General features: G+C 34.1%; 1 protein-coding gene across 1 annotated transcript in view; it reads left to right on the top strand.

The window, feature by feature from the left end:
* Positions 1–1,527: 1,527 nt before the first annotated feature.
* The window catches only part of LOC113504492 (5-hydroxytryptamine receptor), a 45,798-nt gene continuing 20,420 nt past the window's right edge, over positions 1,528–26,905 (top strand). Inside the window, exon 1 of the mRNA XM_026886808.1 lies at positions 1,528–1,684. The gene's annotated coding sequence lies outside the window, so the exon portion shown is untranslated. The remainder of the gene's footprint in view (positions 1,685–26,905) is intronic.

A 26,905-nucleotide genomic window follows, 5' to 3' on the forward strand; every position in this document is an offset into this window, starting at 1 on the left:
ATTTGGTCGAGACTCGTTTCTGTTGGGACAACAAGCTTAAATTGGATCATGCCGCTTACTGTCCGGTGCTATCATAAAAATAAATATACCAAGAAAAGTTCCTGATCTAAATGAATTCTGATACGCTTGTACAAAAATAGTATCTCTAGGAAGGTCTTTATATTTGAGGTGTGAAATAAGCTTATTTTGAATATAAAAATATCCATAAGCTTTGGATAGGTACTAATCAACTTAAAAAAATAATCTTCTTTATATATATTTTTTAAATGTAATATCTGACCGTCTTGATTTTATATCTGCATATTTGTTTTGATGACAACAACAAATTGTTTTAAAGTTTTTCGTTTAAAATCTAAAAAGAAAATGTTTTATTAAAAAGTAAACAATAGATCTCTTTACTTCTATTGCATTCACAACAATACTTTAAACAAAAAATCTTTTGGCATGTCTTTCTGGCAAACATAAATGAAAAGCTTTTCAAAGAAAATCACAGATAAGGTCCAAGGTTGGCTGAAGACTCGAACAAGGAAAAACGCCAGACGAGATCTGTTTCTTATTGTGACTGTTTTAAACAACTGACTAACAGTTATATGCAATACATGTTATACTCCACAAAACTGTTTTGTAAAGCTGTTCTTTCCCGTAGGTACTATCCGTTATCATCTGTTTTCCCATAATAAATTCACTTCTGATCGTTCATACCCATTACGCAAACGATTTCCATTAATTACGGAACAATTTCAAAATGAAATCGGTATATATTTGGACTAATTCGCGGTTGATTCGTTATAGCTCCCAGCACTTTTGATCGCAATATTTTTTGGAACGACAGAACATTTTAAAGTTAAATTAACCGCAGATCGGTCCGCGCGTTCTGGAGGACATTCAATTAAATAAAATTAATTATTGAGCTTTAAAATTTATAAGTGTGTGATGTATTTTGCTCGGCTTGATAGTACCCACTTAATTATTTATGTTAAATAAAATTAATTACTATTTTCTGCTTTGGATGTCTCAGTATACTTAAATATTACGTATGCGAAAAAATAAGTTCTCAAAACTTAACAAATAATATTTCTTTAATATTATACTCATAAACTTAAAAAACATCTTGGGTATTTACGCTGGAGGAAAAGTTAGGGTGAACCGTAAACTCTTTTTTTGTTTGTCAGCTGAGGCGAGCTGAGCTCAAGTCGCTGCAGCTCAGGCGGGAGGATTTTCGGAGGTTTCTGGCGTGACGTCAGCGTTGGCGCGGGTCTGCGGCGGGGGGGCGGGAGGCGAGTGGCGCGCGCCGGCCCGGCCTCGGCGCCCGCCGGCCGCTCCGCTGCCTACACACGTACTATCTGTTGCGCGCCGAGCGCGGTGCACGCGCTACGAACGCGCCACACGCGACCCGACCACCCGCCCTTCACGCAACCGTAAACAAATTACTACGTATCTCGTGCCCCAACACATTTGTGTGCAACTTCTCTTACTTCAACTCCTACTGTGTATTTTGTTTTGGTGACTTTGTAGTCTGTCAGTGATAAGTGCCGACTCGGCGACTGGGGTAAACGGCCCGTCTGCCGCCCACGGACTGTAGTATTGGTGTAGTAACCGCGCCAGACTTGCCCACTGGGTGATGCACCGAGCGGCCGTAACACATCACGGCTACGGCAACTCGTAAATCGGCGGTTGCACTGAGGTACTTAGCAAACTCTTAGAGGAAAGAATACAATCTAGAGTAGTAAACGTAGTAAATATAAACTATGTTTGGTTACTTTATTTTTATATTATTTTGTATATAAATATAAAGCATGAATTACTGCTGTTATTTTACACTTTAATTCAAAGTTCGACAATTTATTTTGTTTGAATCACTTCTTTCAGGATAAAATCTGAAAGTTTTACAAAGCGAACATATCACTATTCCTAAAATATTATTTAAGTATTACCCTAAACTATGATTAGGTATAAATCGTGAAGTAAACACATTTTTAGAACAATTCTAACTGACGTCAAATGCTAAACTAGAACTTATCATCATTAAAAACACATCAACAAAATAAGCTCCCTTTACCACCATACCATTTATAAATCAGTAGTTATTAAAGAAAAAACAATTACAAACAAAATAAATATTCATTTTTTTTTTATGCTACGCTACTTCTATAAAAAAAAACCCATATTAGCTATCTAAACTGGAAGACTGTCAGTGTAATTGAAGAAAAAACATTTAAGTAGTTTAAACATTGTATTAGCTTCGACTACTTAATAACAAAATAAAAATAGTTAGTTCCATTGAGAATTGGTTTCAAACGGATATATTTCGAGATGTGATTTACTATTCAGATAGGTCTAAATCCACGTTGTCTGCCTCTAAGGTCAAAGTTATGATAACAACCGAATGATCTTGAGAAAATGCCACAGACCTAGTAACACAAAAGAACTTATGCATTTCTTTAATAATTACTTTCATATAAAAACGATAATTATAAAGGTTTAAATTGTTAATTATCATACATACACATATATCACGAATATAATTTTATGATAAATATTGTAATAGCAAGTTCTCTACAATTTTTTTTCACTGTTTATAAAGATATTTAATCGAAATTGTGATCATTATAATTTTTTATTAGTATAATGATAATTGCAATATTATCTTGTCCTGTTGTTTATCGTAATCAAAGCATCGGTTATACATTATTTGATAAGGTTATTAAGTCAGGGACTTTAATAAAAAAAAACCAAAGATATGTTTATTGTTAGACGATGGCAATAAATTAGTTAATTATAGATCGCTTTAATTATTATGTCTGTTGTACTGAATTCAATTGATGTCATAGTTAATAAATAAGTGCTAAGTGCCTTTAGGTCTTTTTCTGATAAATGTTCGACTTTTTATATTGATAGTGAATTGTGACGTTACAATGTATTTTTTTTTAATATACTTATGCGACTTACCCATTATTATATTTAGTTCTTCTTCTATATTGTTATTAGTAATAGTTAGTTTTTTCAAAGTTATATAGTTACATTTGATACTTTTTACTGAAAACTGAAAACTGTTTTTTTTTTACAATTTTTCTCTCAGCGCTCGCCAAGTTTTCATTATGATCAGAAAGTCACTGTAGACATTTTTATTAGCATTTTTTTTCTTTTCGAGAAGCGAAAGAGTTTAAGGATCAAACATACTATATATGTAGCTTACAATATAACTTAAAATTGACATTTTCTATACCTAATGATGTTAAAACCACATCTGATTGAAAAATTGTCTAGTCGGTTTAAACCACTTTGATTTTTCTAGATAAAAAAAGTTGATATCAAATCTCAGAATAATGTTCAATATAGAATACAATCTTTTATAATTATTTCTAATACATGGCCTTCACATCTCAGAAATACCTTTTTTAAGTGTAAAAAAACGCAACAAGAAAATATTACCCAAAGCTAAGAACATTTAAGATCCTGTAAGGTTATATCCTAGGTCAAATATATTTCTATATACCGTGTTTTGCTTTTCCGTGACTTTTATGTTATTTCATTATACTGTTATGTTAGCTTATTCAAAGTACAATATTCTTTTATAACCGACACAAGCTCAAGACACAAAAAAATGAGTTGGGTTTTAAATATTCCTTTGTGTGCGTTGAAAAGCCCGTCCCATTTCTATTCAAGTTCGTAGCGTAGCTCTATGGCTTGGGTTACCTGGGAACCTGGATTTACTTTTCAAAAACTATGATTTTATAAATCGGGTTTGAAAGTTTTAGTGAGTATTAGTAAAAGCTTAAATAATGTAATTCGGTTTTTAAGTGGTTTATTGTTCGTCTTGAGATGTATCTGACGCTGAAATAAAATTTTGGTCTGAAATAAATACTCATTGGTGTCTACACGCTACGTCTTTATATTCTAGTAACTTTCCTCCATATGACTCTGGTATTTAGTATCACGCGTACCTATTTATTGGGTACTAGCTGTTGCCCGCGACTTCGTTCCCGTGGGTAGAAGATATATGTTATGATTTATACCTGCCCTGTTTTTTCACATTTTCCATTGTACCTATCTTCGCTCCTATTAGTCGCAGCGTGATGGTTTATAGCCTAAAGCCTATTTTTTTTCAATTTGGACCAGTAGTTCCTGAGATTAGCGCGTTCAAACAAACAAACAAACTCTTCAGCTTTATATATTAGTATAGATATAGATTCCCAAATAGTTAATCAAAATGGTTGCAGTCGTCTTGATAAACATCTTTGAGTAAACCGTTGCAAAATGTGTATCTATTTATAAAAATACTCAAGGCTAATACAAATTCTCCTTCAATATTTATATTAGTAGGTAAGCATAACCTTAAATTATATTCTTTATTCCATTGCTCAGTTTCTTGATAAAACAGGAAAATGAAAGAAAAAGTTTTCAGACAGGAACATTTTGCGAAGGGTAATTTAATTTATTTTCTCTGTATCTCTGTTACATTCAAATCGAGTTTGAATAGCGAAGGGACGCAAATAATATCAACTAACAATTTATACGTACCTACTTGTATAGGTTTATAAATAAAAGAGTGAGCTAGGTATATCACTCGTAGCTCAAAAACAGCTAAGTAGTAGTTTGAGATTACATTCAAAATAAGGCGAAACTAAATAAAAATACCTATATTGATGTTCACACAAATGATGCGAAAATAAATCTGAGAAAAATAACCTATAATATTTGTATGTTTACAATTTTTGATCGGGACAAACGTACCTACACATATTTTATTTTTAAAACAAATATCATTATATTTTTAATTCTATCATTATATTTTTAAAACAAATACCATCAAATACAGATACAGATAACAGACGCCAACATATTTCAGACCGAACCCTCCCACGAAGTCAATTAAAAACATGCATTTACCGACGGTCGCTAGTAAAACTGAAACAAAACACATTCGTCTTTCGGGCAGTCAATTCGTACACCATATAACAGACAGGGTCGCAAGTTTACTACGCCGTTATGCTAAAACAACCGTTTCCCTAGCAACAATGAGAGGCTATTTAAAATTCGCAGCTGTATTGTCGTGTGATTTACTAAATAGGCCAGACGATTCCGGCCATGAAAATTTCCTTAATTGTGTATCGTACAAAGGGCTAACCATACGTTCATGAAATTAAATGACCTTTATAATGTAATTTAGTTAGATTCCTTTTAATGAAACGTGGAAGAAAGAAAGGATTTTGTGATGCTGACTACCGACAAATATACATACTTTCGAAATGAATCATTGGCCTAGCCTTTTCCCAACTATGTTGGGGTCGGCTACCAGTCCAACCGGTTTCAGCTAAGTACCAGTGTTTTACAAGGAGCGACTGCCTATCTGACCTCCTCAACCCAGATACCTGGGCAACACGATACCCCTTGGTTTGACTGGCTGTCAGTCTTTTTTCAGCTTCTGACTATCTGTAACGACTGTCAAAGATGTAGGAATAACAGCCGGGACCCACAATTTAACGTGCCTTCCGAAACACGGAGGAACTCGTTATGACAAAGATGGTCACCCATCCACGGACCAACCGCGTCAAGCATAGCTTAACCTGTGATCGAATCACTTATGCGGTTTTAGCTTAGCCACGAGCTCCTTTCGAAATGAATATACAAGGAATATTACAAGCGTAATATTCCGTCAAAATATGTCTTTTGGATATTTACGATATAAAGAGATTGTTCGTTGTGATAAAACAATATATTGTCCTATATTTACGTTCGGATAAATACGATACAAGCAGACTTACTCTCTGTGAACTAGTTGCTGTGTAATAAATAGTTGACACGTGCCTATAAAACGATATTAGCGAATTGCAACGCTGGCACGGTACATATTGCAATTTCCGGAAGATTTCCCACCAACTGCGTTGGTCATCAAAACATTTTCTATTGACCGTATTTCAAAATATAACAGAAAGTAAAATATTTTTTTAACGGTTTAAATTTAATGTCGCCGATGCAAAACGGATATCTCAGAGTTTGTTTAAAAACGCTTATCGTATAATATCTTATCCCTATCGATAACCTATTTATTGAGAAAGGCTTTTTGTATAGGCTATACCATCACACTATGATTAATAGGAGCAGAGCAGTAAGGAAATATGCACCAAATCGGGGGAAACTCGTAATCTGATTTTAAAATTTAGACTTAAATCTTCATATAAGTAAACAACAAAATAATCAGTCTTCGATACGAATCCTGCCTGAAATTTAGCTATAATGTTTATTTCTCAACTTCTACCTTTAAACACACTATCATTTCATCATCGTCAACATTATCATCAGCCCATATTCGTCCACTGGACATAGGCCTCTGCTATTGCACGCCATCGAGAAAAAACTCATTGTTTAGTAATATAATAAGCATTTCCTCCATTTAACTGTGTAATAGATAAAACGTGTTTAGCAGCGTATCTTTAATGTTTATGCTATATGTAGCACATTTTCCCGATTTCCTTTTGTACCGTGCACGGTAATAAATGGAGGAAATGTGATTGGGATGGTTCTGTTATCTAAACCTTTAGAAATGTACGTGACTGCATGACTGCGCGGAAAGGGTTCCGCATCATTATCTATAAAAACGGCAATATCATGTTTGTTGTATGAGAAGCCTTCAAAATATTTATTTTATTATATTTTTTAGTATGCGTTGTAGCCAAAGAAGTATACATCATTTTTCACATCTCTTTAAATTTAAATTGTCTTGTTCTAGTCTAGTGACAGACGACGAAGCCCAAATAATTCATTAACACAAGCTGATGCCCGCGGGCTCGCCTGCTACAAACTAAAAACGATCCCACAGAAACATAAAAAATATCCTTTGGGATTAATCCTGGTTGCAAAGTATCTGTTTACCAAGTTTCGTCTAAATCCGTTCCACGGTTCATACGTGAAAGAGGAATAAACATCCATACAAACAAATTTTCACGTTTATAATATTAGTAGGATAATTAGTACCTAAACATAAAAAAAAATTCATTAGCGTTAACAATTCATAATAACTAATTAGGATTAAGTTATTAAGTTCTCTATCGGCGCGTGTTATATCAAAACAAATGACTCGCCACACGCTATTCTACTATACATAGGACTATTTTAGAACTGAGGGTTCCATATAAATAGGCTAAAGAAAATCAATTATTTAGAAGAAAACCATCATCCAGCAAATGTATGACTACCAAAAGCTGCTTTACCTGAATTTAATTTTTACTATAGATATGTATATTATTAGAGCCCGGTGACAGACGGATGGACAGGCAGCGGGTCTTAGTAATACCGTTATTGTTTTACTCTTTAGGAGTACGGAACCCTAAAAAGCAGCTTAAAATCATGTTAATAACAAAAGAACTTATTATATTATCATTATTGATTATCAACATGTTTTTTATATGCAGATAGCCTTGAAACATAATGTAGTATATGTACATAAATACATACATACTACATTGTATATGTGTCGAACTAAACCACAAGTGCTGGCGAAAGTCAATATTAGCCGCAGTACTTATGGTTTTGTTGGAAACCAATCTTCAAACCGGGGGACCTCGCATTACTGTACGTTTATATGCGTTTTCTCTTTGCATGCATCGTGTATTTGGTATCACATTGGTATAATGGTTTATGCTGTTTAGAGGTTGTTTTCCTTCACTGATATGTGAGCAATCAAAGCTCAGGTGTATTATTCAGAATTACAGAAAATTGTCTTGACAGAATTAAAATATTATGGAAAGTTATGTATTAAGTAATAGATGTGCTAAGTATATTGAAAATTATTTGTATTTTGGTTTCTTACTAACTTTATTCAGTCACAGTGTTGACTTTCAATATCAGACACTTCTCCTGTCGTGGATATTTCGAACAGAACTTTGAATAACATACTTTTTTAACAATATGCATATAAAAAAACTACTGAGCTAACCTTGATAAAATTTTATGCGATCAAATGACAGTTGTATCTAGTTAAAAATATATCCTGTGCGAAGTTCTGAGGTAACAAACATAATAAAAACGAGCTGAAATTTTCTAACAACTTGTAAATAAAAAAAATCTCTAAATTTAGATTTTATACATAATATCATTGTAGAAATTGTAATTTCCTTTTCCTTATTAGTTACAAACAGACATTATAACAGTAAAACATTCTAAATCAAAAATTGAAAACGTTTCACAGCACAATAATCCTTTTGAAATCCATTCATTTCAAAGTTAAATGCCACTTGGATTCAGTATTAATTGAATCACTGAATTTCAATTGAAATAGTTAATTGAGCCGGAGATAAATGTACAAGAAGAATAGATGTATGAAAGTGGAACAATCAGGGTTTATGGAGATTGAATACACAACGTGTTTTAACAGACACTGGTTGTATTTAACCTAGATACGATTTTTGTACAACTTTTTAAGGGAAAATTTGTCAATTGGATATTTGACTATCGCGTTAAAAAAATTAGGTAGGTACAGTAAGTTAGTGGTGTGACGTCACTAATCACTACAATTTTTACTGACGATCTTGATATTTGCCATATTCATTCCCCAACGATTTTCATAAATTACCAAACGGACTTATTCGATTCTTTTACTCAAATACCCAATTGCCAAACGTAGAAATTGAGCTTTCCATTCAAAATTCATATCAGCTTTTCAAATTGGGATGGGGACCAAAATATCCTCGACTAGGGCGTTTTGACCATTTCCGTGTACAGAATCAGTGATTAAAATGTGTTCAAGTGTGAGTCAAACTTGCAAAAGTGAGTATTCCGTACAAATAGGCTACTGAAAATTACTTTACATAAATATGGTGCAAAGTTAAATCCAACCAGACAGATTTAAAACTTTGACGAAATTATTTGTCATGTGGTAAAAAAGGGACTTTTAATACGAAAAAATCACCAGCTGATTACATTAGAGTCAGAAGCCCAATACAAACTACATGCACAACTTGAACATTATATTAATTTGCTTTGTTAAAAAAAATCTCCATTTGGAAAAACGCAATAAAACCATTCAGGACACAGTCTATTCTAACATATAAACAATTTTGTATGTGACTTTACATTGTTACCTCATAGAATAAAATGATGGTATGTTCGTAATTTAGAAGCTACGGTCTGTCCGAGCGTTGCCCAGTGATGTGGAAGTTTGATAACTCTGCGGTCCGATCTTGACGGGTACCTACCTATCTGGACCTCTATTGCAAGTTAAAATCGTTCGTTCGGATGGCTTTATGTAGTGCAGAGGCTGCTTTGTCAGTTATAGCTGATATTCAAGCGTAATATTTAAAAAAGTAAGTATTTTATCAATTAAGATACCTCGACAGTCTAAATGTCTTTTTTGTTCAAACATAGAAGAAATCTGCATATAAAATAAGTTTTTAAAACTACGGTAACTACTACAAAAATACTTCTTATTAGTGTGAAAGTTACGTTATGGTTAAGGATGCAAGGGTTAGATTACTAAATTAATTTTAAAAGTGACTGCAAGGAACTTTGCATACGATGCTTTCAATTGTAAGTTTCATTTTCCGATGCTATATTTTACTTGGCATACGCATACATTTCTCCGAACGATATTTTCCTAGGCTTGGATGTAGAAAACTGAAACTGTGGGAAAATGTATGAAGATTTTATGATATAAGAGAATTGCAAGTCATAGAGAGGTCAACGATATCGAGGCATCCAATATTTCCGCGAAAATGAACATTATTTTCAAGTTCCAAATGAGATTAAATAAAGTACTTTTCGGTTCAACATTCAATTGTTACTGTTTGAGTAAAATATTTGGCTAATTTTGGTTGAACCGAGCGAGAAACAGCTGTCGCAGTAATAATGGGTCGGAATACCAATCAGGCGAACAAAAGATAGAGGTTTCCAGTTTCCTATTACAATGCCAATTAACGAAGACGTTTGCGATAACTGTTCTGTTGTGTCAGCGTTTAACGTGATTCTGCGAAGGTGGAATGACTTTATATGGGCCTTTTATTAACAATCAATTGCGATTTTATAGAATCGTTAATTTATCTTAGTTGAGCTACGACTGAGAGATTGGGAGAGTTAGAAATAAAGCCTATGTTGAAAGGGTTCGAGCGCCGTAAACTTTGCAGTCAGGGCAGATTTAAGGTGTGCCAAAAACCTAAAAGCTTCTTTTTTTTAAAGTATTAAGCAAATTCAATGCAAAAGATATATTATCCAGGTTTAATTAAAAAAAACTGATCAAGAAACAACCGATATTTAATGCTCATATCGTTATCGGTAATTGATCAATATGGTCCAGAGTAAAAAAAGGTTATTATCAGTGATTTACGGTATAAAAATCTGTTCCACACGTAATAAGAAACATGGTACATCTTGAATTAAGGCCGACCTACGCTTTAGCTAATGATCTGAGCGTTTGACCTTTTCTCTGATCATTAGGGCGAAAAACAAATGCCGAAACCGAGAGCATCCTTAATATAAATACTTCATCATCATTTTATGAACGTAAATAGTTTTTCTCCTCTAAAGTTTATAGCCTATAGCATACTACACTATAGGCGCTGACAATATATCCTTATTTTATTATTAGGGAACTTTTCACAGAATAAAAAGATTTAACATCATGAAAAATGTTGCTCACCAACAAGATTAAAGACCAAATGTGACACATGTCAAGAAGAAAAATCTTTTGTTGATACAAACATGAAGGGTAGAGTTCCCTTCGTGTTTATGGTCAGATTTACGTAGCGTTCTGTGAAAATGTTTATCATTTTAGTTGATTAAGTTATAGAACTATGTCCGGCATTTGTTGAACCAGCGATGAGGGCACAATTAGATTGCATTTGGGATGTCTCGTTGTTAGTGGTAATGCGGCCACAGGAGTTGGGTCCCAGAACAATTATTCGTTGTCCCGAGGTATTCGCAGAGCGGCAACAATGTAAGTTCTGCGCGTTCTTGCATAAGAGGATTGTGGCGTTTGGACCTCCGCTCTGACGATATTCGGCTGGTCATTTATTTTGGCAAAACAACGTTTATTGCACACGATTTACCTGTGGGAAATACTAAACCCATTTGGTGTATTCGTATTGTAAAAAATAGTAATTCGAGGTTCTTGTTGTCATAAACTTGCATGTTCGTCGTATATAGTTATAATAGTTAATTTACCTAAACGCTACTTAAAGCCCATTCAACAACAATTAATTAATTTTCCAACTCAATAAATCACATTTACCAACGATAAAAATAAACGAAACACCACATAATTATTTAAAACCGCCGCGTACACAAATAAAACATTTAAAAATAAAGTGTTAAATGTTTCATGCACGCAGTAAAGGTATTATAAATCGTGTTTACAAACATTAACGATACGGAAGGGTTCCGTAAAAACCTTTTTCGTATCGCCGAGCGATAAATAGTTGACGTAAAATTCAGGGGTTGCAAACTGGATTCTGGATATCACTGCGTAATTCGATCGGCACCTATCTTGATGTTATTGGCAGTTCCACTACATCAATATATCTAACGGCATCTGAAAATATTCAGACAGACTTCGTGGTAGAGATCATAAAGAATCATTTTTCCGTCATACTAAAGCGGTTCTCGGTAGCTATTGATCTGTCATCAACGAACTAAAATAAACGAATTGAATCGAATGAAAGATATCAACAACATATGATGCGTCCTTTAACGCACGACCGCCGTGATTAATGATGCGTAATGGTTTTATTTAACTGTTGTGAAATGGATATAATTACTGATATTTAAATACATGAGTTTATTATATATTTAGAAAATATTTCAACAAGCTTTATGGGTAAGAGTTAGAATATGTGTCCCCTTAATTTAAGGCCAAAGTTTACCGGAATTTCTCAATTTGCTTTTGGATTTTGTCGGAGATATTTCGTTTCCTGAAACCAATACAACATCTATCATTTTTCTGTACATATACATTGTTGACTTTGATATGATTACGAAAGAGCTATCAGTTTGCATTACGTAGTGTCTGACAGCTGCATCGATATATTACTCAACTGTCTACCGCAACATTGTGCGCCATTATTAATCCAATTAATCTTAGAGCCGTCCATCTTTCAAAAAATATTGTAACACATAAAACAAGTATTAAAAAAGTGTAGTGTAAAAAGCTTGCCTTATAAACGATTAAAAACTCAAAAAAAAACTAGCTGGAAAGAAATAAAAAAAACTTGTTTTGTTCCGTTTACATCGCAGTAAATTAAACCCTTCTTTTTCGTTCGCCTTTTGTTTTATGAGACCGTGACTTTACAAAGAGAAATGAAATTATACGAACACCTTTCGAGTTTTGGACGTAGGTATCAAGCCCCGAGACAATTTTAAGGGATTATAACGAGTTTTCGGGTTTGAAGGTCTTAAATATCGTATCAATGAACGAATCGATTTGATCGCTTCTTTTAATGCCGTGACGAATCGGAGACCCTTGATAAATCTGACGTTTTTACTATTCGACTGTCATTTCATTTGTTATCGAGATTTATCGTAAGAAGCGAAGACAAAAGGCAAAGAATACGTAAATGTCTATGTTGTAACCACGAAAAAGGTTTGCTATACAATTATCACAAGATAAAAATACTTCATACATTTAAAAATAACTTAGAACGTTTTTATTCCTGATACAAATATTTAATAATAGTCAGAGGATCAGTATGTTTAGTTACGTATTATTACAAAATTAGATACATTTTGTAACAGTTTTTGCTACGCATAACTCTGTTATGATATTCTTATATATAATCGCTTTTTTTTGCGTACGATTTTCGCCGATGCTTGTGCTATAGATTAAATATATTTTTAATTAAACTTTTTAGTTTCGTACATTGGATTTTCGCGGACGTAAACTTGCGACTTCATTTCTTTCTTGCGATTGCTTTTCAGAAAGTTCAAGCGCAAGAAGTTTCGTCGTTTGTGTATGTGCACTGAATACTAAAAGTTTAAATGAGATGCATGAACTAATACAATCGATATTGACTTCTTAGTAGTTAGTTTATTTTAAATATAAAGTTTTTATTAAAACCAAATCTCTAAGAAGTAGTTGAATTTATAAGCAATTGTGCGCGAAATAATAGAAGGGTCTTATTGTAGATTGAGTTTTCATTTTCAGATATTTTTTTCCCGAAATAGACAGACGTAAATATTCTCTAAAAAATCTGATACGTCGAAAAAAATTCTGTATACGAAATAACGTTGATAAAAACTCATTAAAGTACTGGCAAGACTCGAACTTCTTTGAAATCTGATATTCACAAAGCCAACATCTCATTCCAAAATATAATACCTAAATACCGAACTGAAATAGCAACCTGTATGGTGTACCTGTACCACGAAATCTTAAAAAAGTCATTAACATTGTGAAACGCTCTACATAACTAAGAACCCCCACTCGCCTACATGACACAAAAACTGTTGCCGCAAGGTCTCATAGTAAAAGCCTCGATACAGCAACAAACTCGTATACAAGTCGACAAATAAACTGAGTTACGTCTTACAAGTTAGATAAGTGTTCATAACAAAATAGAGCATTCAACATTAATCAAGAACAAGAGCTCTTGTATTGATATCGTTATTGCTAAGACATAAAACAAACTCTTTTTGGAACGGAGAAACTTATCTATAAATATCTGAGTCTTGTTTGAGAGAACAGATCTTTTAGTACGGTGTGGGACCGTCGCTTTCTTACTTATTTTAGGCCAACAAGTCTGGGATAGACAAAATAGTTTGAGAAGTATTTGACTACGCGGTACCGTCCCACGCTTTCATGACAATACCACAACTTTTTTGATGAATTAGGCAAGAGTTTGACATGATTTCTAGATATCTAAACTTTTTTACACGGCGGCGTTGCGAAAGCTAGAAAACAAATAAATATAAATACTAAAGTCTATTTGGCAAATAGCCCTTGTTGAAATCGTTAAATGTTAAATTATGAACTAATTGAAACAGTGTACTTATTCAAGCTTTGCTTTCAACAATAATTAAAATTAATTCCGCGAAAATGAATGCAACTGCTTCTTAACCGATTGAAAATGAAATACCCTTTTTGGCATTGCTGCAACTACTCTTACGTTTGTATCAGTAAAATATCATCAGAAATTAAAAAAAAACATAAATTTTCCTAAAGGAACATTAAATTAATGTAAAAGTTTATACTTGCCCTTTGCATAAACCTTAATTAATTATGCCGTTAAACCGAGAAGGCGACGGAAAATGAATCATGAAATACTAACCAGAGCACTTTTCATATTAGAAAGCTGAGGCTATTCTTAACGAGCGCAGCCGCGGGGCACAGCTAGGTGGTAATAAGTCCATTCTCCGCTAAAAGCTACGGGAAACCCTTTCAGGTAAACTTTGCAACGATGTCAAGTCTCGAGCGAGGCGTCTATCAGATTTATGTGTAATGGCCGCTATAAAACGAATCGCGTCGTCCCCACAAATCACAGGTTATGAAAAGTAATTCCTACGATTCATGTCCTTAGTAATTGATTAGAACTTATGATCCATTTAAAGTTAACCGCCCATCATTCTGTAGGCGTAGCAGCTGGAGTACAGCTATTAGTTCGGTGACAGTGGCGGTCGGTACCGTTCTCACTCCTAATTTAGTTTTAATGAATATTCTGATAAATGTGCAGTTACGACCGCTTGCTATTTTGACAATTGCTTGACATACGCTGCGTGTTCGAGGTGATTTATGTAACATGTAATTAACATGACAGATGGTGATAACAAATTGTAGCTTCTTGTTGGCCGTCGCGACGCTTCGCGTTGCATTAAATATAAGACGGCAGGAGTTCAGACGTTTCGCGGTTGCATTACACGGAGTCTTGGCTTGAGTTATTAATATTACTGGGACTAACGTTTCTTATTCTAAAGAGATATTAATAATGTCTTGCGTCTCGTTCATGGAATGTATGCTAATAATAAATAAGTATGTGATTCTAATTATTATTGTAAGACTAAATTTTTAGCCCACTTGTTTTTAAAGAAGGTACATAATTTTGGTATATTTTTGAACAATTCACATAAATTCACGACTTATCTTCAATGATATAATTGATTCGGTAATCTTGATTGTTGTTTTGCATTTTCTTTTTTAGTCGTGATTTATTTTTAAACTCAGTTTTTAGACACAGACTGACAAATATTATTTACTTATAACATAACAAATGGAGTATGCAAATCAAATTTACAACTTGTACTTGTAGCAGTTTACAATAATTTATAACCAACTAAAAAACGTACCTTAAAAATACAAGTATAATAAAAAGGTCAAAAGTAAAAATAAGAAATGACCGAACTACTGAGCGTTTGTATTTCAAGATGCCAAATAACGTAAAGGTCACTTTACTTAACAAAATTTGCTTACAATATTTACAGAAAAACATTCTTTCATCTTTTAGGTACATTCATACTCTTGACATTCGGAACGTAGTACCACCGGCACCGAAGAATAAACAAACATAGCAGAAACACGGTGTGTTTTCAATTCCTTAGTTGAATTATTATGGTACATGAATATTTCTTTTTTAAAACAAATATTAGTAGGTATGAAGACTCAAATAGATGTATGTGAAGTACTTGTTTCTACAGTTGTGCTAACGTAAACATTTGTCGGAAAGGCAGTTAGTGACGTTATCTAGATCGTAAATTAGACCGTCTTTTACAATATTACTTTAGTCAAACAACTAAATACTATTAAGATAAAACCGTAAAAAAATTTACAGTCAAATTGCGAGTTCATTCCTTACGCTTGTTTATTTAAGAAAAAATCATAGGTCAGTTATGGATGTGTTTTAGATACGTTTATCGATTTTAAATCAATACTTCATTGGAGGTTAGGGGAAAATCGGTAAATCGCACAAGCTCGCCTCATATAATCACTACAATGTACTAGCCGACCATGATTCGTAAAATGACGAAACTTTTCACGTAATATTCTCTATTTTATCGAATAAAGACATTTTGACGGTAAAACGTGCATAAAAATGTCGCTGGAGCGGGCTCTTTGATTTATGTTTTATTTTTGTGACGCATAAAATATACGAGTCCGACCGAAAACACCTGAGATTCATTGTTGAAAGGGCTGAGTGGAAGTGGTGAATATGGCCGCGTACATTTATATTTTATGGCACGAGTACGCTTGTAAGCGGCACTCGCCAGCCCTCACATGGGGCGGGTTTTATTAAAACCTTACGACTGTATTGCGAATATCGGTTCGCATTTCGAAAAGGCTTTTGTTACGTCTGTTTCCTATCTGTTCAATGGGCTCATAAGATTTCTAAGCCGACAGATACTCGTGCTGTCATCGCCATCTCTAGAATAAAACAAAAGACTGGTATATCGATACAATATCGATTGCGTTGTTAGCATTGCTTATGCTAATAATATGTAATTAGCTTAAGTCTCATCAGTTAATACGTATGTTTACCTACCCGTATCCAAATAGAGCCGTACAAATCTATTGACCGTTTCTAATAACATTAGGTCCTGTACACACACTTATAGTAAGAGCTTTCACATCCACAAACATTAATGGTAACTATATAAGTACGTAGTGTGTGAATATCGAATGGTTTCTAAACTAAATTATATTAAACGTTTTGGTAACTAACTAACTAACTACGAAGAAAAGTAGGTTAGGTTAAAGATTGGCCGTAGTTTGCGAAAGCGTTCCCGTTTGACCCCCTGCCTCCCCTAACTGTAGAACGGAGAAGAACTCCAGCTTACCCTTTTGCGCCTTCCCCAGGTCGAAGAGAGACTATGAGGGATTACCACGGGGCAAAAAAGGATAAAGTTTACAATAACAAAAAGATAATGAAACTCTCCTTTAGTTAGCTACTGATGCTTTATTCAGTAAGTTTCTAACTCCTCATCTTCCCCCAAGGACATTGATAGACATGAGGTCAGGGGACCACCGAACTAAAAAAGTTACAAACTATTAATACATGTACTTGTGTACCTGTCACTGCGAGTCACACAGGGAATTCAATTTAAGTGTGTGGCAGTCGATTATTTGAAATTAATTGATTGACATGGGCCAGCCGGCCAGATAAATGACATTTATAATAATAGAACATACTCCGGTTACAATTAAATTTCGACTTTGGCTGTAAACGAAACTAGTCGGGCAATCCCGACAAAATAGGCGTCAGTAAGCCGTTGATAAACAGTTTGTATGACTCAGTTTTGGCGTTTGAAGGTTATGTATCTGATTTTAATTAAATTAATAAATTAAAATTTCTAGTCTACGGTACAGCTCTACCTTCATTGTTTCTCAAAATTGAATTGTATATTCTTATAATCCATCTTTCCTAATCACACTAATCTATTCTAATATATAAAGCTGAAGAGTTTGTTTGTTTGTTTGAACGTGCTAATCTCAGGAACTACTGGTCCAAATTGAAAAAATATTTTTGTGTTGAATAGACCATTCATCGAGGAAGGCTTTAGGCTATATAACAGGGCAGTTATAAATCATAACTTATATCTTCTAACCACACGGACGAAGTCGCGGGCAACAGCTAGTTATATAATAAAGCTTAGTGGGATGTATGGATGATTGTTACACTTTTACCCAACATTACTTACAGGATTTTTATGACATTAAGCACAGAGATAGATTATAGCCTGGAATAACAAATACAGTACTTTTAACAGACATTACGGACAACAGCGCGGGCATAGCCGCGGGCGATGGATAGTACGTTATAAAACGATATCGGTGCAATCAATCTGTTCTAACCGTACTATATATATGCAGGCCACGCGATTTCTATTAACTAGTCGCCAACATAATTTAGTCACCCGCCTCTCGTTGTGATATAATTTGGTTTCAACCTATGTGTTAGAGTGCACGCCATATTTAATTTCACAATTTGTCGAATAATTACAAACAGATTATTCCCATAATAGCTCGTGGCTAAGCTACAACTGCACAATCGTTCACTGGTCCGTGGATGGGTGACCATCTTTGTTTTAATAAGTTCCTCAGTGTTTCGGAAGGCATATTAAATTGTGAGTCCTGGCTATAATAATTTAGGTGCTTGTTCGTTTGCCGGCTTCTTCGCCTATGTACCAAAGTTCTCGAAAAGACAATTGAAACGAATAAACCGGTGGTGTTAATTATCAGATCACCTCTATATTATGTCATAGTGCACATATGCTGTCAAAATTTCAGCTCAATTGGCTACTGGGTTATAGATCAAATTCAACTTTGCAAATTACAAACTGACCAATAGATGGGAAATGAACAAATGCTTTCATCAGTCGCACTTCAGCTGCGATAACTCTATTAATGGTTGTTTACACGATAATCTTGGTAAATGATATGCTAGCCAGTGACAAATCAGACTACTGATTGCAGTTTAGAATGACAAAGACCTATCGCAAACAAAAATGAAATAATTTGTACGTTCAAGGGATAGGTACGTAAATGTGTCATAGAAAGATGAGCTGTAGTGGAAGCGACATACCCTGCTTAGTTGCGCTCACATTTTAATTATCCGTCCAGTTCCCGCTATGACAATAGCTTTAATGTCTCACAGGCACTTAGAAAGCGGTGCAAGGCGGGTGATAAGGGGTGCTGGTTATGGATGATTTTTGGCACGTACAAAGAAATGCTACTTGGTAGTCTATTTTGATTTTGATAGTCGTCATTGGTATCGCCAAGTGGATTGATTTTACACACCTTTTTTAGGGATCGATACTTATTCCAAAAAGCGCCGCCTGACCATCAGTCCATCCGTCCGGCATCGGGATACATCGCATGAACCGCGATACCTAGACAGTATAAATTTTCCTTGATGATGTACTTTTGTAGTCGCTATGACACCAAACTAAAAAAATAAAATTTTCACGTGGGTGACAAATAAATTTGAGTGCGATTCGTTTATTTGAGCCTATTTGTACGGAGTCCTCGGTGTTGCAAATCCGCCTCGCAACTAGACTGGTTTTTTACACAAGATTGCCTCTCAAATTAAGAAGAAAGTAATTAGAGGCTAATGATACGAGACTAGATTAGTATTGATCCAGACGCTCCCGAGTGCCAGGCCTATACGACGAGACGAACTATCTACAAACTAAATGGTATTCGCATATAATTGACTGGAATAGCAAAGATTCTGTGATTGAAAATGTGGTAAATAATAATTTTAATATAAAACTTTGGTGAAGATTCATTTTAAATGATCTTTTTTATAACATTTAGGCAGGATATAAAAAGATTTTTAGTAAATAAACACGCGAAAAGCGATTCAGTTAAAAATCTAATTATGCTGTAGCAGCTACAAAATCCGCGACCGAATGGCACGTGACCGAAACCCGGACGAAAGGATTAGCATAGCTTTTTATCAATACCAAACTCAATTATAAACTGCAGTTTTAATTTATCTATTTGCACTTTTAATCTGACTTTAAAAATTGAGTATTATGAACGATTTTTAATTAAATCTTACAAAGTAAAAAGTTCAATGTACGGTACAAACTGCATACTTGGGAAAAACAATAAAAGAAAAGCCCTCTACAGATTTTTGCTTTAAAATTCTTTAAAACGTCTCATGAATTACAGGATTACGTACGCAAAGAGAACAAATATACAAACAATATCTTCGTTAAAAATGTTATGAATAACATAATTCAATTTCAAAAAGCTGATTGATATAAAACCTTAACCTATCACTAGATACAGGCAATATAGTTTATCAAAAACATTTTCCTTTACAGGGAGGATCCATAAACAATATTGCAGACTGTTTTACATTATAGAACAAGCCGCCGGGAATTCGAAGCGAACTAGATGGTTCGAAAAGCAATAGCTGTTTGCCGAGTGTAAAATTTCACATATTTTTCATATTGTTGAACAAAGAGACATTTTATTGCAAGGAGAATTTATTTTTTATGTATGTCTTGCAAATATATTATTAGAGTCTTTATTGTAAGACTATTAAAGCTGTTTCGGTCACCTGTGCCCGAAGTACAATTTCGTTTGAAGCATCAGATCAGAACTTAATACTTACTCATATAAATAGTATAAAAGACAAAGCTAAATAGTTACAAAACAATAGTTAAAAATCAATGATAAAATTGAACTCGTCGCTCTGAAGAGCCATGCCGAAATGTTAACCTCAACACCATAGGGTCGCCAAACGTTCCTTGACATCACTTTCCAGTCTAGACTGAAAGTCAGGTACAAACAGGTCGATATTCCAAGAACTTTCTTTTGTTTTCACATCAATCAATTTATTTCATTTATTAATATAAAAGCGAATATTAATGAAATGATGTATATTTACAGAGTTTTAATATTCAAATTTAACATTCAATTCAACCCATATACAAAACATTATTGTAAATGTGACAGTTACTTTACGCCGGCAAGCTTTGACCTTTCAGTAATAATGGAAAAGTATAGCTCGAAATAGAGAGAGAGACAAGAAAATCGAAAAGGTTTTTGACTGCAATAGATCAGAAATAACTAGAAAAATCTCTATGTATCTTTGTCTGTTACTCTTTCAGGCTAAACCGCTTGAGCGATTCTGAAAAAATCCGGTATAGGATTAGTCTGAATTCCAAGAAAAAAAATCACTACAATAAATAAAATCCACACGGTCGAAACCACGGGAAAAAGCAACTATCACAATAAATCTCCTAGAAACGTAGGCGTACACAATGTAGAGATAATCAATATGATTTTGCGTAAGTAGGCCTAAGCCGATATACGTGAGACATCTACTGAATTATTTAACATGCGGTGCTAATGCCTGTCAAATATTACAAAATTCACTATATGTTCTGAGAAAGGGATTATAAGTATTAACTTGAAGTAATTACTTATTTATAGGGACCAAAAAGTTTGGTTATATTCACGTCTTCGCAAAATGTGTATTCCTTAGTACACCTTACCTTTCTGAGTACCGAGAATCGGGTCTAGGAAGGATACTAGTTTCATAGAAACAAGTAAGGACCAAAGGAAAGAATATACTTAACTAGCAGTCACTCGCGGCCCCGCCTGCGTGGGATATTGCTGTAAAGTTTACCTAAACCTTTCTTTTTAATTTGAATAAAACGAACCTCATGTTACTTCGCATCCCTCCAAGAACACGTGTAGAAGTTTTCGCGATAATCGGTTTAGTATTTTAAGCGTAAAAACGTTACAAACTAACAAACATTCACACTAATAAAATTAGTAAGGAAGCAGTGTCAAGGCTTGGTCGTGGCCAATTACTAGCAATAACTATAATTATTTATTTATCTATGTTTGTAATTACAAAGATTTTTCCACAAAACCGGTACAGTGAATAAAAATAATACAAGATGTCATACGTCAGTCCGTATTAATTATGACATCATTAAGTTACATAACAATAACAAACTCTACTTTTTAATTAATAGACACGACGCAATTGAACCAATCTCGTTGATTGTCGTATCTTTTTCTTGCTGCTAATGAACTACCTTTCTTTTGTTTATTTCTTTTATCTTTTGAAATAGATTGTCACCTTCACCTAGAAGTCTTAAAAGAGTCTTCGAGAGGAAAAACCTTTATTGAGTTGAAGTTTGATTCAAACACAAACGATCACATAAAGAGATGGTTTGACTGGTTTGTCAAATCATTGGAGGAATATATTTAAGACTGGTTTGACGGTTCAGTTTGATGCCAATGATCAATAAACACGTACTGTTTGAGTGGCGTGATGATCACGGTGGTCTATTAAGGTTCTTTAAAAACATTATTTATATTTAAAAGCATTTATGTAATAAGTTTTTATGCTCAGGAAGCTGCGAACACCTTTACAAAAAAGTTACAGAAAAACCAACCTTATTGCTGTCAGATAGAGGTGTTGTTACTTATCTGCTAGTATCGTCTTTCAATACCGTATTTCTTAACCTACCTCATTTTCTTGTCACTTCAATCCCCGCAACAACGTAAAAATCTTATGTAAATAGATCTTTCATTTTCTCATTACAGCGTTAACAACATCCCACTAAATGAACGGGAATGTTTACACTTTGTGAAAATTAGCTCTACAATAAATTGTAGAGCCTTAATAACTTTTAATGAGGTAAAAGCTTAAAATCTTTTCTATTTATAAAGGCTTTACCTGTTTTACTTCAATTTTTTATTGGAATATTGAAAGAGGCACTCCAATTTCCGGCCTTTTAAATTGACTTACATTACCTTAACATTTTATTGTAGCACGTAATGCATTCTCTTAAAAGGAGTAATTCATTTATTAGTTACTGAAATTATGTTTTAAATTTCTATTTTTAGCAAGGTAAATGTTAATTATAGCATACTAGAAGACGTTGTTTACGAGAAACGTTATTAATAGAGGGTAAAACAGTGTTCAGTGATTCGCATTAAAATGTCAAGTTTCGGCACCATAGCAACATTGCTAACGATTAAGTACAAATCCACGAACGGTGAATAGGTATGAAGTGGGTGCGGTTTCGGGTTTCAGTCTGCGGTCGAGTGGCTAGGGCGCCGCATTCGCAATCAGGTTGATTCTAGGCGAGCGGGCGCGGCGCGTCCGTGCGTGCCGCGTCACCGAGCAAGGCCCACACGTGCTCACACCGACGCGACGACGTCTCACACTCAATCATATTGCACTCATTTTATCTTCCGGCTTCCAGGAAACTCGAATACGTAGCTATAAAATGTATTTCGGAAAGTACTGGCTTTATTTAAATTACACTTCTCGGTATAGAAATCAACTGTCTGCCAAAAAGCCACAATCAATTGGCTACATCTGCCACGTGCAAAATTATTATTAACTAGCTAATGCAGAAATCCGATATTGTTTTCGGAATAAAAGGTACTGCCTTCCAGGAAAAAGTTGTTAAACATGCAAGAAATTGTATATTAAATATGATTTGGCAGGTTTTCCGTAGCACGTAAAAAGTTGTAAACAACACCTGTAGTCTACGTAAGCAGCTTGTATTTTCCTTAAAACTTCTTAAAGTTTTACTGCACATAAAAAAATCTATAATTTATGTTATAATAAGATTTAAATTAATAGCATCGTACATCTTGAGAATTATTTCCTTTTTCTTGGAAAATTATTTTTAAACTTAAATAACGTAGTTGATACTAAGCAACATTACAACATCTTGCGTCATAGAATATGATACCTATGGTATTTGAATATAAAATTTTCTGGAAGAATTAAAGTAATAAGTAACACATCGTTCAATTGTTATAACAAAAATAGTCTTTAAACTACGAAACATAACGAAGGGGTATGCCTTCAGCTTTTGATCGTATTTTCTTCTGCAATTTTAATTTAAATACACATACTTTGGCGGTAACCTTACAAAGCCTGGAGTTGTAAGTCATCTTATAGAAAAAGCTCTAAAAGTTATTTATGGTAATGTCCGATGATCAAAGGTCGATTTTAAAATATTACATTTCTAAATATTACCTATAATTACCGCGGCTTGAATAGCCTTCAATGTACTACTAAAAACTCTCAAAATGTCTTAAAAAGCTATCACAGGCGCAAACACCAGTAATCTTACTTAACCAGACAAATGAATTAAGTAGGTATTACCATCCAATACATCCTCTATCTTTCAAAAATCGGTAACGTCTCCAAAATTCATACCTGCCCGAGCCCATCCATATTATAATAATTATAAGATAAATATTTGAATTACATTTAGTTTCTGTTAGTGTAAGGTGTCGGAAACGACACATCCGGTGGCACTTCAGAGACACCGGAATCCGCCGGATGCATCGTGGCACCGGCTTTGCCATCACCTCTTAAAGTAACTCGAAGACGTTGAAACGAGACAGCACACATTACGTGGTAGAGCGGTATCTCTCTCCTACATCAGAGACATTGTTATTTCAAGCGATTGTGGTAGGTAGTCCCTCACAAACAATTGAAATAGTCTCGTTGGAGACAGCCCGCTAGACTTAAACCTTATTCCCTAGATAAATTGATCGAATAAAACCTCGTATCCACATTATAGCTTCCTTTGCTTTTCAATTGTATATCCGATTGAATGTGGTGTCGATATCTTCAAGAAACATACCTAAAGGGACTTAAAGAAGAATGTATAGACTTTAAGCTTGAGATGTAAGAACAAACCGGGTAAAGCTTATTGCTTTACATCTTTATATATAATTCTACTGTACGTGTGTATGTCACTAATGTAACGAAGGAATGGAGAACAAATTTTTCATAAACGGCTGAACCGATTTGCCTTCTTTTTGTAAGCCTTTATTTGTCATCCTTAATATTTTAGATAAACAAAATCAGAAACAACGAATTTAACTAAAAAGTTTTTTTTTATATAAAATGCTATTGTTATTTCGAGTAAAAGCTACGACGCGACGCACAATTCGAACTTTTAATATTATATCGGCCATCAATAACAGCAAAAATTTGTTTTTATTTGATTACTTCAATATCATTTCTCTTAACCACATAAGCATGTCATTGACAGCAAGAATATCAAGATATATCTCCTTTTGATTAGCACTCTTCTTTGTTATATCCGGCAATAACTGCATTATTTATCTCGTTCATATCTTTTGGTTTATCTAATATATAAAATTCCCGTGTCACGATGTTAGTTACCGTACTCCTCCGAAACGGTTCGACCGATTTTTACCAAATTTTATATGCGTATTCTGTAGGTCTGAGAATAGAACAACATCTATTTTTCATACCCCTAAGTGATAAGGATTGCTCACACTAAAAAAAAATATTTTATTTTTTGGACGAAATTGTTTGGTTTTATTTTTTTTATAATGTGGCATTAAAAATACATACAACTAGAAAAAACAAAATTCGGCAAAACAACGTTTGCTGGGTCAGCTAGTTTTATATAAATAAACAGGGTTTTGGATTGATTCTATAATCCTTAGATTTTATTGTCATTGTGACTTGTAAGTGTGGAGATAGCTGCTAAGCGGTACATTTTTAGTGACAGCAATAATTTAGGGACAAGACAATATTATATTTAATATTTTTTATTAAGCAAGTGTTAACTGTTGTAATAAGGAGTTATTTATTTTTTTAAATATCGTTCCTTAATTATTAACTTGTGAAAACATCATCGACGTACTTGGAAAAGCATTGTTATTATAGTAAGTCTTATAATTATCGTAATTGAATATAATATAATATTATATACATGTGTAATATATTAGATACTAATTTTATAAAGCTGAAGAGTTTGTTGGAACGCGCTTATCTCAGGAACTAAACCATTTATTCAAGGAATATATAGGACGCTACTACTAATAATAGGCTATTAATTAAATATTTTACAAAAAGGAGAGAAGTTGCATTCTCTTTTTAAACTTCTGCGTTGCATACTAATCTATACTAATATATAAAGCTGAAGAGTTTGTTTGTTTGTTTGTTTGAACGCGCTAGTCTCAGGAACTACTGGTTCCAATTGAAAAATTTGTGTTGAATAGACCATTCATCGAGGAAGGTTTTAGGCTATATACCATCAGGCTGCGACTAACAGGAGCGAAGATACAATGGAAAATGTGGAAAAAACAGGAAAAATTATTCATCTTCGAGGGCTTCCGTTCAAAAATTAGTAACTTATATCTTCTAACCACGCGGATAAAGTCGCGGGCAACAGCTAGTATTAAAATAAAACGTCGATGTAAAATCAAGGTAGAAGTCGCGTTAAGACCCGCAGTTCTTTTATTATTATTAGAATTTGCATTCACTTTATAGCTATTATTGAAGTTGTAAACTTTTCTAACCTTCCTTATTTATCTTCAAAACTACGATGATGAATAAATAACCTTTTAAGAATGTAACTACTTTCCCGAATTAATAATTTATTCTTAAACAAAATCAAAGCAATTGGCGCGAGTGCGGCTTCGCCCGCGTCGAGGTCAGTTATATCGCGTTTCCAAAAGAACTCTTCAAAATTCCGGGATAAAAACTATCCTATGTTCTTTCTCAAGGTCAACTCTATCTCTGTACGAAATTTTATTAAAATCAGTTCAGTGGTTTAGACGTGAAAGCGTAACAGACAGACAGAGTTACTTTCGCATTTATAATATTAGTAGGGATTTTATTTGCCTGTTTGATACGGTCAGTGTACGCGTCAAAGATGTAAACCATCTTAAACACAGAAAACATTTTCGAGCAAAGATGTTGTGATATTCTATATGAGATGACGAATAACGTTAAAAGCTTATTCCCAACAACGTTCGATTCATAACAGTCGGGCTGCGAGCCTTTTATGGACTGCTGCTACTGGGAGCTGATCGGATAGAGTGACACAAAGAACCCCACACAAATACCGATTAAATTATGTTTATACACTGATCGGTCGAATGCCAATTTATCGACAATTTGTTTACATTCCCTAAGCTGCAATCGCTGCAAATTGCATCAGACACAGCTACATGCCTCGTTCCTCAACTCATTACTCATTTCAAATCTAAATGGCTCTGCACTAGATAACGAAGTCAATATATGTAAACATATACGTACCTACGGCTGTGTATACATTTAAATATATCGTCGTTCTATGAACAAGAAGCTAATTAAAGCCGTAATCAAACATACGTCTGCTTACATTAACGAATTGAAAACCGTTAAGTATTTCAAAATTACCTTCAGAGAACGTCAAAATTCCGAGAAAAATATTGTCATGACAACCGAGATTTCATTTCGTATTCACCATAAGGAAGGGCCATGGTAAAGCAATTTTACTTATCTGTATTCACAAACAATGTTGGTATCGTTTTCACGTCGGCGAAGTAAAGAGGCCGAAGCAGTACCTACCTACTTACTGTAACCGATATGAACAAGATAAAATATGCAATATGCTAGGCAAGCATATTTATAAATAACTAGATAGTATTATTCATATGATATCGTAGTAGGAGGTTATTCTGCTT

Source organism: Trichoplusia ni, chromosome 22 (genome assembly GCF_003590095.1).
Source record: "Trichoplusia ni isolate ovarian cell line Hi5 chromosome 22, tn1, whole genome shotgun sequence".
Taxonomy (NCBI): Eukaryota; Metazoa; Arthropoda; class Insecta; order Lepidoptera; family Noctuidae; genus Trichoplusia; species Trichoplusia ni.